This window comes from Lonchura striata, chromosome 1 (genome assembly GCF_046129695.1).
Source record: "Lonchura striata isolate bLonStr1 chromosome 1, bLonStr1.mat, whole genome shotgun sequence".
Taxonomy (NCBI): Eukaryota; Metazoa; Chordata; class Aves; order Passeriformes; family Estrildidae; genus Lonchura; species Lonchura striata.
Genome location: NC_134603.1, coordinates 42,601,194 through 42,613,985, shown reverse-complemented (window position 1 = coordinate 42,613,985; position 12,792 = coordinate 42,601,194). Strand labels below are relative to the sequence as shown.

At 40.6% G+C, this 12,792-nt stretch overlaps 1 protein-coding gene across 2 annotated transcripts in view; it reads left to right on the top strand.

The window, feature by feature from the left end:
• Positions 1 to 12,792, top strand: part of MAPRE2 (microtubule associated protein RP/EB family member 2) — a 98,662-nt gene that overhangs the window by 17,587 nt on the left and 68,283 nt on the right. For both annotated transcript variants that reach the window (XM_021536580.3, XM_021536579.3), the window contains exon 2: positions 8,639 to 8,700. The gene's annotated coding sequence lies outside the window, so the exon portion shown is untranslated. The remainder of the gene's footprint in view (positions 1 to 8,638; positions 8,701 to 12,792) is intronic.

Genomic DNA, 12,792 nt, shown 5'->3' with positions numbered 1-12,792 from the left:
CAGTGAAGTTCTTCTCTTAGTGATAAGAGGTGCTGCACCTGGGTAGAGTAAGAAAATCAGTGCACACTGCTTTGAAATATGAAGAAATACCAAATTGTGTTTCTCTGCCTACTCGCCCAAGAGATCCAATCCTATAAAATCCCCAGGTTTTGTTACCTGTGCCAAGGACAATTGCCTCCTGCTTTCAGTCAAAATATGTGTGGAAGACTGTGAAGTGTTGGTGGGCTGTTCCTCCACCTTGTAGATGAGGAGGGCTGAAGGATTGGTTCAAAACATGAAATACTAAAGGGGATCTTAGCAGCTTGGAGAAGGCTTAAAACATGCTCCTTCACTGTTTTATGATTGCTGGGTTGTGATAATGTCACTGGGACACCCTGCCCATATTTCTCCACTGATTAAGTAGTGTAAAAGATTTACATGGTCCTTTCAGCAGAGATGGGAACACATGGATGATTGTCACACTGTAGGTCTATGGAAAAGTGACTCTCGCATTCCTCCAAAGAAAACCGGATGGTTGGGATTGATTAGATGAAGAGGAGAGACTTCTTTGGGTTTTGGTTTATGGGAGCACCTGTGATGATCTGTGCAGGACAAATGAGGTGATGCTACACACCCTTCAATGTCCCATCAGCTGTCACATGAGCACCTTATCTAATCAGAGGTTTACAGGACATTTCTACAAATTATAGCCTTAAAGCCTTCATAGGTTTGTACATACATAAGTGACTGTAGGTAATCCATTTTGCTCACACAAGACAGGAGTCCAAGAACCCTTACCTGCTTCACCAGTGCTGTAAAGATAAAAACTTTCAGGTTTAGATTTATGTATTAAAATATTATTTATTATAAATATATTTATATAGTATATATTTATATTTCTAAGGACTGAAATAAAAATCAAGTTACAAGACCTGAGCTGCTTTAACTATTGCCACAGATACTGGAATCTATCTTTACATCATTGAGTTGGTCCCCTTTTTCTGTTCAGGAATTTAAGGTAGAGAAAGATGCCAGAACTGTTAAAAGGCTGAGCTGGCAGTTCATACCCTCACTCTTTCCTGGGCTCTCTCTCCTGGGTAAGGCAAGCAGGCAACAAGCAGCCTGCAGTGATACATCTACATGGAATCACTGGATGATATTGGTTGAAAGAGATAATCTTGTCCACTCCTGTTCAAATCCATCCTGAACAGATCAAGCTACTCAGGAACTTGTTGAGTTCTGAATATCTCAAACATTCCGATTCTTCAGCCTCACTGGACCCAATGTTCAACCACACTCATGATGAAAACATTTTTCCTAACGTATAATCAGGATTTTCCCTGTTGAAACTTGCCTGCTGCCTCTTGCTGTGTCTGTGTGCTTTTAGAAGATCCTGGCTCCATCTTCCCTACACTCTCCCCTTTATTAGCTGAGGGCTGCAGTCATACATACCCCACACACCTTAAACCTTCTCATGTTCAGGCTGAACCAACCCAACTCTCTCAGCCTCTCCTGTATCATTCACTCCATCTCCTTAACTATCTTGGTATGGTAGACTGGGCTCCGGAGTGTCTGTCGCTGGTTAGTGGCTCCCCAGTACACAGGTACTGCACTTTTGCAATCCCTAAGTACAGCAATCACTGTCCTGGATCTGCAAGCCCAGCCCAGTGTAGAGTTGCCCTCCTTTTCTGCAAGGACATTCTGCTGAGCATTTTTCAATTTGTTGTCCACCAAGACCCGTCAGGTATTTTTTTTTTTTCCTCTGAAGTTTGTCTCCAGCTAGCTGGCACCCAGCAAGGTCATTCCTTCCCTGGGGCAAGAATTTGATATTTGCTTTCCAGGCCTGTTGTCCTCACCTCTTTCCTGGTCTGATATATGCACAGGTAGTGAATGTTTTGGAGAACTTTCTAACTTTTAAAGGAAGCTATTGAATTCTGTAACTTAGCAAAGACCCCCAGTAAAGCACTAGGTTAAAACAGAGGGTTGGTAGGAGCATTTATCCCCCTCTGTCTAGCCATCTAAAGGATTTTTGCTGAATGTTCTCTGATGTGCTAAATTTTCTTCATCACTGTAAAGTGAGAGATATGAAAAACTAATCCCACAACAGTGGGGGATTCAGCCCATTTAATCTCAAGCACCTGAACAGATCTACCAGCATTTTTCTCAAACATAAGTTACTTTTTGAGTTAAAACATCTGTCTTTTAAACCAACTTGCTCTTCTAAATGTTTTTCTGGTGCTGAAGTTGGTACACTTTATATCCCTGAAGTAATTTTGAGAGTTCCCCAGACACTGCCTAAAACTCCTATGGAAGTTATATTTGGGCACTTCCTACTGTGCTTGTTCAGCAGGCTCAACTTCAAAGATTGTCAGCTTGGATAATTCAGCTTATTATTATGCCATCAGTACTCCTCATGTTAACTTTGGGATTTGCTGTTTTAAAAGAACTTCAGAAAATGGCTCAGGCCAGAATACAAAGACGGGCACTTTGTTTTTGTTTTTTTTTTTTTTTTTTTTTTTTTTGTTTGGTTTTTTTTTTGTTTTGTTTTTTGAATGTCTATTTTAATGCTTTCCCCTTGAACCTTCTTTTTAATTCTAAGTTGATGATTAGTCTGTAAGATCCAGCTACAGAATTAAGCTGAAAATTGAGAACAGGAAACGATAAATCTGGAGGCTAGTGGTGAACTGACCTGGACCACAGCAGCTGCTGCTGCTAGCTGTCTTCCATGTGTCTTACTCCCTCCATCTTGAACAGGGGAAGGCTGATGTGTGTTCTCCCTCAGCTCTGTGTATCCCCAGTCTTTAGACCATATCTGAGTAGTCTGTGTCTGCTTTCAAAGTTTGATATTCCCTCCCACTCAGTGGAGTTATTCCCTATGCCTGTTTCTGGCCAGCAATAGCAGCCAGTGAGACAGGTCCTGTCCTCCCAGTGGTGACATCCCAGTGTTGATGGGGCCTTGCTGTGTACTGTAAAACCCAGCAACTGCCCCAGATTTACTTTTCTAAATTTGAAAAAGAAAAAATGGGTGACTTTGATATTAGATCCCTTTTTGTTTCTGCTTCAGAGTGGATGGGATTCAGAGTTCTAGCAAAACTGCAAAGCAGCCCAGAGACATAAATAAGGAGCAAACAGTTAGGGCTGGAATGACTTAAGGCAATATTATTGCCAAATTTTTCATAATGGGAAACCTTAGTCAGTGCTGGCTTTTCTTGCCTCACTATAAAACATGCATCATCACAGCATAACTTTGTTTATAAAGAAATATTAAAAAGAAATGTGTTAAATTATTCTAGTGCATGAAACTAAGTATAAACCTGATCATCTCTAGTTCATTGTTAAACCAAGTGCTTTTGTAAAATAATATAAAGCCTACCAGAAGAAAAAACCCTAAAGCATAATGCATGAGTACATATAGAAGTGCATCAATAGCAAACTGCTGTCCAATGTGCAAACTGCAGACATGCACCAAACAAAATTGGTGATTGTGTTGGATGTAGAAGTCAACAGACACTGCCACTGACACTGCCAAGTGGGTCAGACTTTTACCTATGTGATAGAAATTGAAATGCAGACATCAATGACTGAACTAAATTTTAAAGAAATTGATGTCTCAAATAATTGAAGGAAGATTGTTTTCTCCAAATGGAGCAAAGAGAATTTTTTTTTTTTTTTTTTTTTGATAAGTGAAATGTGGCAGCCTGCTGCTAGACACAAAGAATGATTAATACACAGTCTCATCTGGTCATCCTATTAGGTCTGCCACCTACTGCTGGATATACTGGCTTGGTATTGCTTGTCATGTAAGAGAAAAGCTTTGCCAAATCTATCACACTAGCTAAGTAAAATCACACAAACTGAGCTCTGTTACACCCTTTCCAAGTTGGAAGATAATTACTGTGTCTCAGAGTTACTGGGCAGGAAGGCAGTGAAGGTATTTATTAATAGGAGCTGCTGCAGAAATGTGTCTCTGCAGCTGGCTGGAGCTTTTAACCCAGCAGTGTCTGCAAGTCACTTGGATCATGGAAATTCCTCTTTACAAGAAGTTGAGGAGAGACAGGAGAGGACAGCAGAAATGGCACAAATCAGTTTACTGCTCTATAGGAAGAAAAATCTAAAGACTTCCCAAACAGACTAGAAGTCTTCCTGAGAAAGGATGCATGCTCTTTCCTACAAAGTAGAACATGCTTGGATTTACTTTATATGTAAATGACCAAAAAAGGTTTGTTTGCTTTGTAAATGAGAGGGAGGGAACAGAGTCTTATAAGAAATCTCTAGGACCTTTTTTGTGCCAGTAGATTACTTGAAATCAGAGCCTGGAGAGAAGCAGAACCGCTGGGACAAATCCTGTTTGGGAAAGAGGTGGGAAGTGCTCGGTATCAGCATCTCACATCTTCTGGGACTGCCTTCCTTGTGAAGCACGCTGGGTCAGACTAAGTTTCTTGTAGTTTTGAAGTTTTGAAGCTGGAGATATTATTGAACTCAGCTCCGTTTCTTGACTCCTTCGCTTTGGGTCTTTGCCTTTGTGCCTTCCCTGTAGTGCCACAGAGCCGAGCCCTGAGTAGATGCAGAGGAATTACTCAGGAGCAGTGGGACAGCATAGGGCTGGGCTGTTAGTTACCAGCAAGTTGAGAAATCTGCCAAACATGGGGGTTTGTTTTGGTTTTTGTGATTCATGCACAGCTCATAAAAACAGTCGTTCTTTCCTTTGACACTGGAAGCTGTAAAATTAATGTTTCTGTTCATCTTTTCAACAGGAAAGCATATATAAATAGTGATATACATGGTTTTCTGATTTACAGTCTGAGTTTGTCCATTTCTATAATTTGTCAAGTTATTCTCCACTCAGTAAATGCCTGGACAGCAGCCACATGGGGTTGCTTGAATTCTTTCAGTTGCTAAAAATAAGTTGGGTTTGAAGTTTTTTTCTGTAACTGCTGAGGATATTAGAGGCAATAATCAGTGACTGTCTGCCCATATTACAAATTGTTTTCATGCAAAATTGCATTTTCAGTCTTTGGCAGGGGGAAGAAAACAGATCTGTGCAGTATGGAAGAAAGTATCCAGTACACAGAGACACAGTAGCAGAAGACAGGGCTCAGTGCCCACAGGGGAAACAGTTTCTGGAGACAAAGTTTTGAACTAGAAGCCGTTTGATTTAAATCACTTTAATTACATTCAGTCCTAATTTTTCCTCCTTGGTCCTTCAAACTAATAAGTATGGGTACTACTTTTCATATTACAATTGTATGTGCTTCTGGATGCTGATGTTCCTTGTTTACTACAGATTCTCTGATGTACCTTCTTCCATTTAATTGCTTTGCTTTCTACTTGCATTCTCATATCCCTCTTGCCCAATTCTTGTTTCGTTTGGGGTGGGGTTTTTTGTTTTGATTTGGGGGTTTTTTGGTCACTATTAATTCAAATTAAATTCAGTGCTTTACAGCATTTCAAGGGATATTGTTGTAGAAGCCCCTTCTGCATCAGTTTGTATCAATAGGTTCCACACTGTGGGTGCAGGAATAGCTAGTGTGCACAGGGAGAAAAAATATATGCTGAGAGGGAGCAAGTGAAATCCTCCTGAGAGCAGGTAAGCCCTGGAGGGCAGCAGTCCTGCTGAATCCACTGGACACCCCAAGAACCCATAAACTCTGATGTGCAAAAGTTTGCTACACCTGCCTGAGACATCCACTAGCACTCATTAGTATCAAACAGGATATGTAACTCAGCAGCATCTGAAAAAGTGGCAAATGTAGGCTACAGAGCTGCATACACAGCTGGTGAAGGAAGGGAAGGGACCCTTGAGGAACCCTCTGGAAGCCACTGGCTCACTAGTCCAACCTCCCCACCTGAGTTTTACTTCCTGACTGTAGCTCTAGCAGGATGAAACAAGGGGTTGTGGGACAGGGAGAACTGAACTATGTGAACAGTCCTTGATAAATACACACTAATAAAAGCAACTCAATTCTATTAATAACAGTTAAACTCAAAAGCATTTTATGATAAACATTAGTCTGTTTCCCCCAGTGTAATTCACTCATCAGCAAAATGGATAGTCTAACACAGGGAACTTGCAGCTATGGGTAACCTTACTCATACCTGCAAATATTTTAATTACAAAAACATCAAGCAAATCACAAATTTCTGCCCTGAAAAAAAAAAAAATCATTATCATATTTCTCTCTTTTACTTCATAGGATTTTCTGAAACTACTCTTTAAATTGCTGCTTTTTTTTTTTTTTTTTTTTTTCTGTATCTTAAGGTCATTTCTATTTTCCTGATCCTCTATATCTTCGTCCTGTTGTATTTTACCCCTTTTGCCTATGTTTTCCAATGTGGAAGAAGGAATTTCTTTAGGTATATTGATAGATGACTTTTTGGGAGATGGGCACCTACTTTAAAGGCAGTTCAGCCTGTGTGTGTTGCAGAGTTTTGAGGAATTGAGCTGTGCGTGGTCTGCCATGAAGTAAAAGGTTATGGCATCCTTTTCTCCTTGCCTTCATCACACATCTTTTTTCCTCCACCCTTTCAAAGGAGACTCCAGCTCTCTATCCTTACATTCCTCACACCCACTGACTAGGACCTCTAGTGCATTCCTTTGTCCACCTGAACTGAATTCCACCCTAATGATCCTGTGTTTCATACCACTCCCTTGCCTGGGTGCTGCTGCGGCACCTGGAGCCAGAAGGACAGGTCGAGGTGCTGGCATGGCTCACGGAGCAGGTGGAGCCCTGGCAGTGCTGCTGCTCACAGCAGCAGGTGCCAATTATCTCATGTGGCCACAGCGATTGCGCTGCTCCCTGCAGCTCAGTAAGTACCTGTTTGCAGGCAAAAAGGCAGGAGCTGTTGCTGAGATGTACCTCTTTGGCTTCACCTGTGCAAGCATCAGCAGAATCAGCTTGCAGGTTTTAGGAACTTGTGCTATGAGGATTTTTTATTTGAGACAATACGAATGAAGTTTGCTGCGGTGGTGTTACTCAAATCCCTCTCAAACTGAGGTCTACATACTGAAGACAATTAAGTACCTCTGTCTTCAATATGCTGTAAATATCACACTCTTCAGAAAGTACAGCATGGAAAACATTCTATGAGTGTAATTAAGTGTCCTATTTTTAACGGGATCACTATGTCTCTCCACTGCTGCTGCCTGTAAGAAGTTCTGGTCAACACCTCCTTGTGAGAGGTTTCTTCTAAGCATTATTTCAACTAGAAAGGATAGGACTCTCTTGTTGGAGTAGTGCTGTCAGATCCCAGCTTAACTTCAGAGGGGCACTACTTGGACAAAAGCCAATATACCATGATGGATTTGCTGTTCTTTTACCAATAGGATGCCTGAGGTTTTTCAGCTGTGCTGGAATCACTTTCCACATTAAACAAATGGAGGAAAAAGAGTACATTGAAAAGCAAAGCTTAAAAGGCTTGGAGAGATTCAAAGAAATGAAACAATAACATGTTTAATAGCTAATTCCCATTCTGGTTTGGCTTTAAGGTAGCTTCAGCCTTCCAGTTTGCTAGCAGCCCTCCTGAGTTCTCTGCCAGCATGAGTCACAGCTTCCAGAGCTGGGATCCAGTCCTTTAGACAAGCCATCTTTAAAGGTCTGATTACTTTTTCCAGATGATAGTAAAGTATAGTGAGGTTTGCTTAATGTTTTCCTCCCCTTAAAACAGGGGTTTTGGTGATTATAAATTCAACTGCGTGAACTTCTTACATCTCTTGGTCCCTGATGCAGTCTGAGTACCCCTGGGATCCTGTTTGGTGTGGTTTCATGCTGTTATGCAGAGATAGATGTCTTTGGAATACTCCTCCCTGCTGGGCTGTCTCAACTAGTTGACTAGGAATGCAAAACAAGCAATAACCAGAGTCCTGGTCTGACTGTAAACCATTATTTACCTGTCAGGAGTGATATTTCCTGCTGACTGTGGAGTTGAGTTAAGAAACTTAGCTACGTAACCATAGTATGTAATTCAGGGCACAAACTGAAACCCATATATGGTGGCTCCATCTTATGTTTCTGTAGTCTGTAATGTACCACTTGAGAGAATGGATGTGAAGACAAATTTAGCATTCATAGGTAATTCCCTCCAGGAACATAGAAGGGAAGAGGTCTTAATGTGGCTGCTACAAGGGGGGAGCACCATGATTTCATTGTTAAGTGAGACACTTCAAAGGACTGCCAGCGTTTTTGTGCTGTATTGGCAAAAACTCAGGCTTTCCTGGATTACAGTTACTGTGCTTCCCAATGACAGATTTTTTTCCCTCTGAAAAGCTGTTCAGACAAGTGCAGCAAGGCTCCAGTTGCATGACACAGCAGTCATAACTGATTGCCTGTGCTCGGAAGAAGCCTGGTTGGATGAAGAAAGACCAGTGTGCCTGGAAATCATGAATAAACTCTAAATGCAGCACTGCATGAGGAAGCTCATAGACCTGCTACTATATCAGGGGGCATCTGATTGTTGTGCAGATGTGTTAGACACTGAGCCATTGTGAACACAGCTGAATTAGGGCATTGTAATGAAGGATTTTTACTCATTTCAATTTTCAGCATATAACTATTGCATCACTGCTCAACCAATGTAGACAAAGACCATCCAGTGAATCTTTTTTTTTTTTTTTCCCCTACTATTTGGTAGCTGAACTAAAGGTTTCATGTTTTCTTTTCAGTGCCAAATTGCTGCAAGGAACAGTTCAAGCCGGCAACCAGGGAAAGTGTTTGGATGCTCAAAGTAAGTATGTTTGTGCATTTGTGGTTTTTAGCCAAGAACTTGTGTTTGGTGTCTGTAAGGCAGTAGCTGGATAGGTTTGGTATCAATAACAAGTGATATTGCTTTCCATCAACTTTGACTATGTAATAGTCATGAAACAAAACTGATGAAAGCTAAACGAGAGGCCACAGACATATTAATTAATTAATAATTTTATAATAAATATAATAAGTAATGTGCTTTTTTTTCCCATTGGAGTAAAAAGGAAATGGTGGCAGAAAGGAATTAAAAATTAAAAAAAAAAAAACTATAGGTGGTCAATTAATCTGACTTCTCTCTTCTGCCTGGGAGATTTGAGAAATTTTATCCTTCCCTGTTTTTGTTTTGTTAACTGTTAGCTCTAATGCACTTTATTAGTGCTGCCATCATAACATTAAGTGGAAAAAGAGCAAATTACATGAAGCACAAGTACGGAGTTAGCAATTAATGCCACACAGAATTTGTAAGGTGCTGTCCCTTTTTAAATCCCCAACTACGGGAGTTTAACTTCAACCATCCAGCCTCAAGCTTGGCATCTGTGAAATCTGCTCAGGAAGTCACCTGGGGAAAGTGGTATCAGACCAGTGATATCAGACAGGAGGCCCACAAGGTGGCAATGTTTAGAAAGCCTTCGGAAGGGATCTGTGCATCCCGCAGTTGCCATCACTTGCTGCCCTTGTACCATTTGTGCTGCATCGGTGCTGTTAAACAGAAAATGCCAGTGTTGCCAAAATCGAGTATAGGATACCCGGTACCAAACCTCTTGTTTGAATAGGTTCACCATTGGCAGTGCTCACCACACTCTACTGGATACCATTCCTGCCTTTTCCCTTGGAAGCAGCATTAGTGGTTTGCAATAGCTTGGAGCTTCTTTATGCATAGCTAGTGATAAACATATGCATGGTGCTGAAATGATGCTCAGGCTGTGTAATGAACTTCCATTTTCAAAACATACTGCTGCATTTTTGCTAATGCTTGCAAAGCTGTTACAGTGTGTAAATAAATGCTAACTTTGGATGTAGGAGGCAGCTCAGTTTGCAGTGATACTTTGTGCTTCACAGCTAGAAGTGAAAAGATTTGCTTTACTGTGAAACTGGGGGGTTGTTCCTGGTTATGTAATGCCCTAAAAAAAAAAAAAAAAAAAAAAAGTAAAAAAGGAAAAGATAACTTAAATATGTTTGCAGAAAGATTTCTCTAGATACCTGATAGATGTGAGAAACTTCAGGATAAGTTCTATGGTAAATATAAGAATTGCCACCAGCAATTGTTCACAAGTGCAGACATAGGTGAGTAGGAGAGGGACAGTTAAACAAGGAGCCACACAGTCCAGATTCACCAGATTGCAAAACTAACTTCAACAGCAATTAGCAGACATGTGGGGCTCAAGTGTACTTGAGAGATTCTCAGGACAATCAGCCTATAATTTTGTCAAGAGTTTCTTATGCCTCAAGGATGAAACAATAAATCTAGACTACAGGAGGCTCTCAGAGCAAGAGCTAGGAAAATGTAATTTTCTCCCCTATGGATGCAACCTTCCCAGGAAGGTGTTGCAGATGGAAGTGCAGCAGGACAATGCCCTGTTCTGAGCCACAGAGGCTTTTTCATCTGTTGCTGTCTGCTCTAGCATGGAGTAGAGGCTGCTCCCTAAAGTCAAGCTTTGTCACTGTGGTTAAATTGGCATTGTCACAAGCACTTGGAAACAACAGGAAATCTAAGGAAAACTGTGAGCATGGAGATAGTGCACAGCCACCAAGTGGACATTTATAAAAGCAGACTGCATCCTACCTGTCTAACAGAAACTTATCTGACGTGTGCAGATTTCCTGCAATGTGTAAGTCTTTCTGCGAAGCAACAGCTTTCCAGTGTATTCCCAATGGATTGCTGCTGTTTAGCCTTTCCTTTTCAAATCCTTTCGTCCTTATGGCCTATTATATATCCAAATGAAGATCTAGTTATCAGCCTTCTAATACCAGAGATTCATTATATTTCTGCAGAATATGCTGAGCTATTACAATTCCAAATCCATGTAACATGCTATTATATAATAGTCTTTGCTCAGGAAACCTTCTGGTCAGATTTCACTGACTTTGAGTCTGAAAAGTGTGTGTATTTTTTTGTGGAGTTAAGTTATATGGACAACAACCTGAGGGATGGATACTGGTATGTTCAAGAAATTTTGCAGTTCTTGTATTAGGTGCTCTCATGTGTGACATGTAGATAAGGGGCTTTTTGGCAGTAACAATTCCTTGATTGATGCACTATCACCGAAACAATTACAATACATCCTAATATTAGAAAGCAAGGCTGGTTTCTACTGGAACATTAGCTCAGGAATTCTTGTCAGATTTCAGTTATTGTGAGATAGGGGAAGAGAAAGAAAATACATTGAAAGTATGTGCATGTGTATACATCTACATGTGTATATAAAGTATGTTTGTATGATGAACTACTGAGTAATGAAGTGTTCAGGGGAGATCTGAACAAAGGCCTTTATGGACTTTTTTCTTCCCTGAAGACATAAATATTCTCTGGTTGCTCATTATAAAGGTGCATGTACTTACCCAAACCAGGTAGACTAAAAAATTGCTTCCTCTCACTCCTTTCTCCTTACCTCTCAGCATGAGAACTGGTGCAGAATAAACACTATTTGTAGATGAGGGCTCTTTGTTTCCCACTCAGTTTCTTGCTACTTTTTTCCCCCAGCTGGTTTTGACAATGTCCACCAAAGAAGACCTGATTTTCCTAAGGGATGCCTTGTAACTTCAGTCAAAAGACTGAAGAAGTGTGAAATAGGTGAACTTCTGGGCTGAGGGGAGAGGTTTTAAAGCATTTTCATTCTGTGGAAACACCATAAAGTCCTCCAAAATGCAGTGGAAGTCATCTGCTGAGGAGTCAGTCCTGCACAGGACACAGATGCTTTGTAGATCCATCATGAGAAAGCCAGAGCCCTAAATCCTGAACCTGAGGGAGCAAAGTTAACCAAGTGGAATGTTTGTTTATGGCTGTGCACTCACCAGCCCAATTCCCTTCTTAACTTAGGAATTGGGTAGCTTGGATAGCCTTTTATGGTGCTGTCTGAAGATATTCTGAACTTTGGGGTGATATTTATTTTTCCAGTACCCAATACCAAAAATTATCCCACAGGAGCTCAGCAAAGCAGCTGATGATTCATCAGAAATGTAACTTTACTTTTCAAAAAAGATAACGTGTGGTTTTGTTCAGAGTTAATGAGATCCTTTCCAACACAGAAGCTGTCAACAGCACTGACATACATTTATAGTTACAAAAACACATAGCCTTGTGGTTGGGGTTTTTATTAAATAGAAACCTCATTTTCTACTGTAACAAGGAAAAGGCACTGTTTTCTTGCCACTAGTACCTTTTGTACTCAAAGTGTTAGAAGCCTTTTATTATTATTGTTATTTTATATACAATGCAGCTGTTCAGAGGTTACAAAATGGTGCCACTTAATGCCAGGACTGCTGAAGCCATGATAATATAAAATAATCTATATATAAAAAAGATACCCTTGTTTCCAGTCATCTTTTATTGCCTTCTGCATCTTGCCTATCAATGGTGCTTCATTTAGAAGCTGGAGAATGTTCATTAAAGGATGATTCAAGTAATGATTTGAGTTTTGCTCCAGCAGAAAAAGAAACCATAAAATGTAGGACCTTGAAAAATATTAATCCTTGTCAGACATATCAAGTATTTATAGTGCATGTAGATGCTATAAAAATAACTTGGTAATTTCTCAAAGCAGTTTCTAGATTTTATAAATATAATCTTGCATGTGCCCCTGTGCTGTGGTGTGGTAGGCACCAGGGAGCTTTCCTGGCCTCTCTTCCCAAGCTGCTGCTGAAGCCTGCATCTGCACAGCAGGCATTGGGATACTGAGCTGTGCTACTCAGGGCCTCCAGCAGCAGAGTAAAATCCAGAGGTGGACAGGCTCCAAGTATCAGCATTTTTAAATATATCTCTGCAATCACTGGAGCTGGAAACTTTGGTTTTCATTAGCTGACTGCTTGGATTCTTATACACTTCAGTTGCTCCATGATGTGTAGCTTGCAGAAA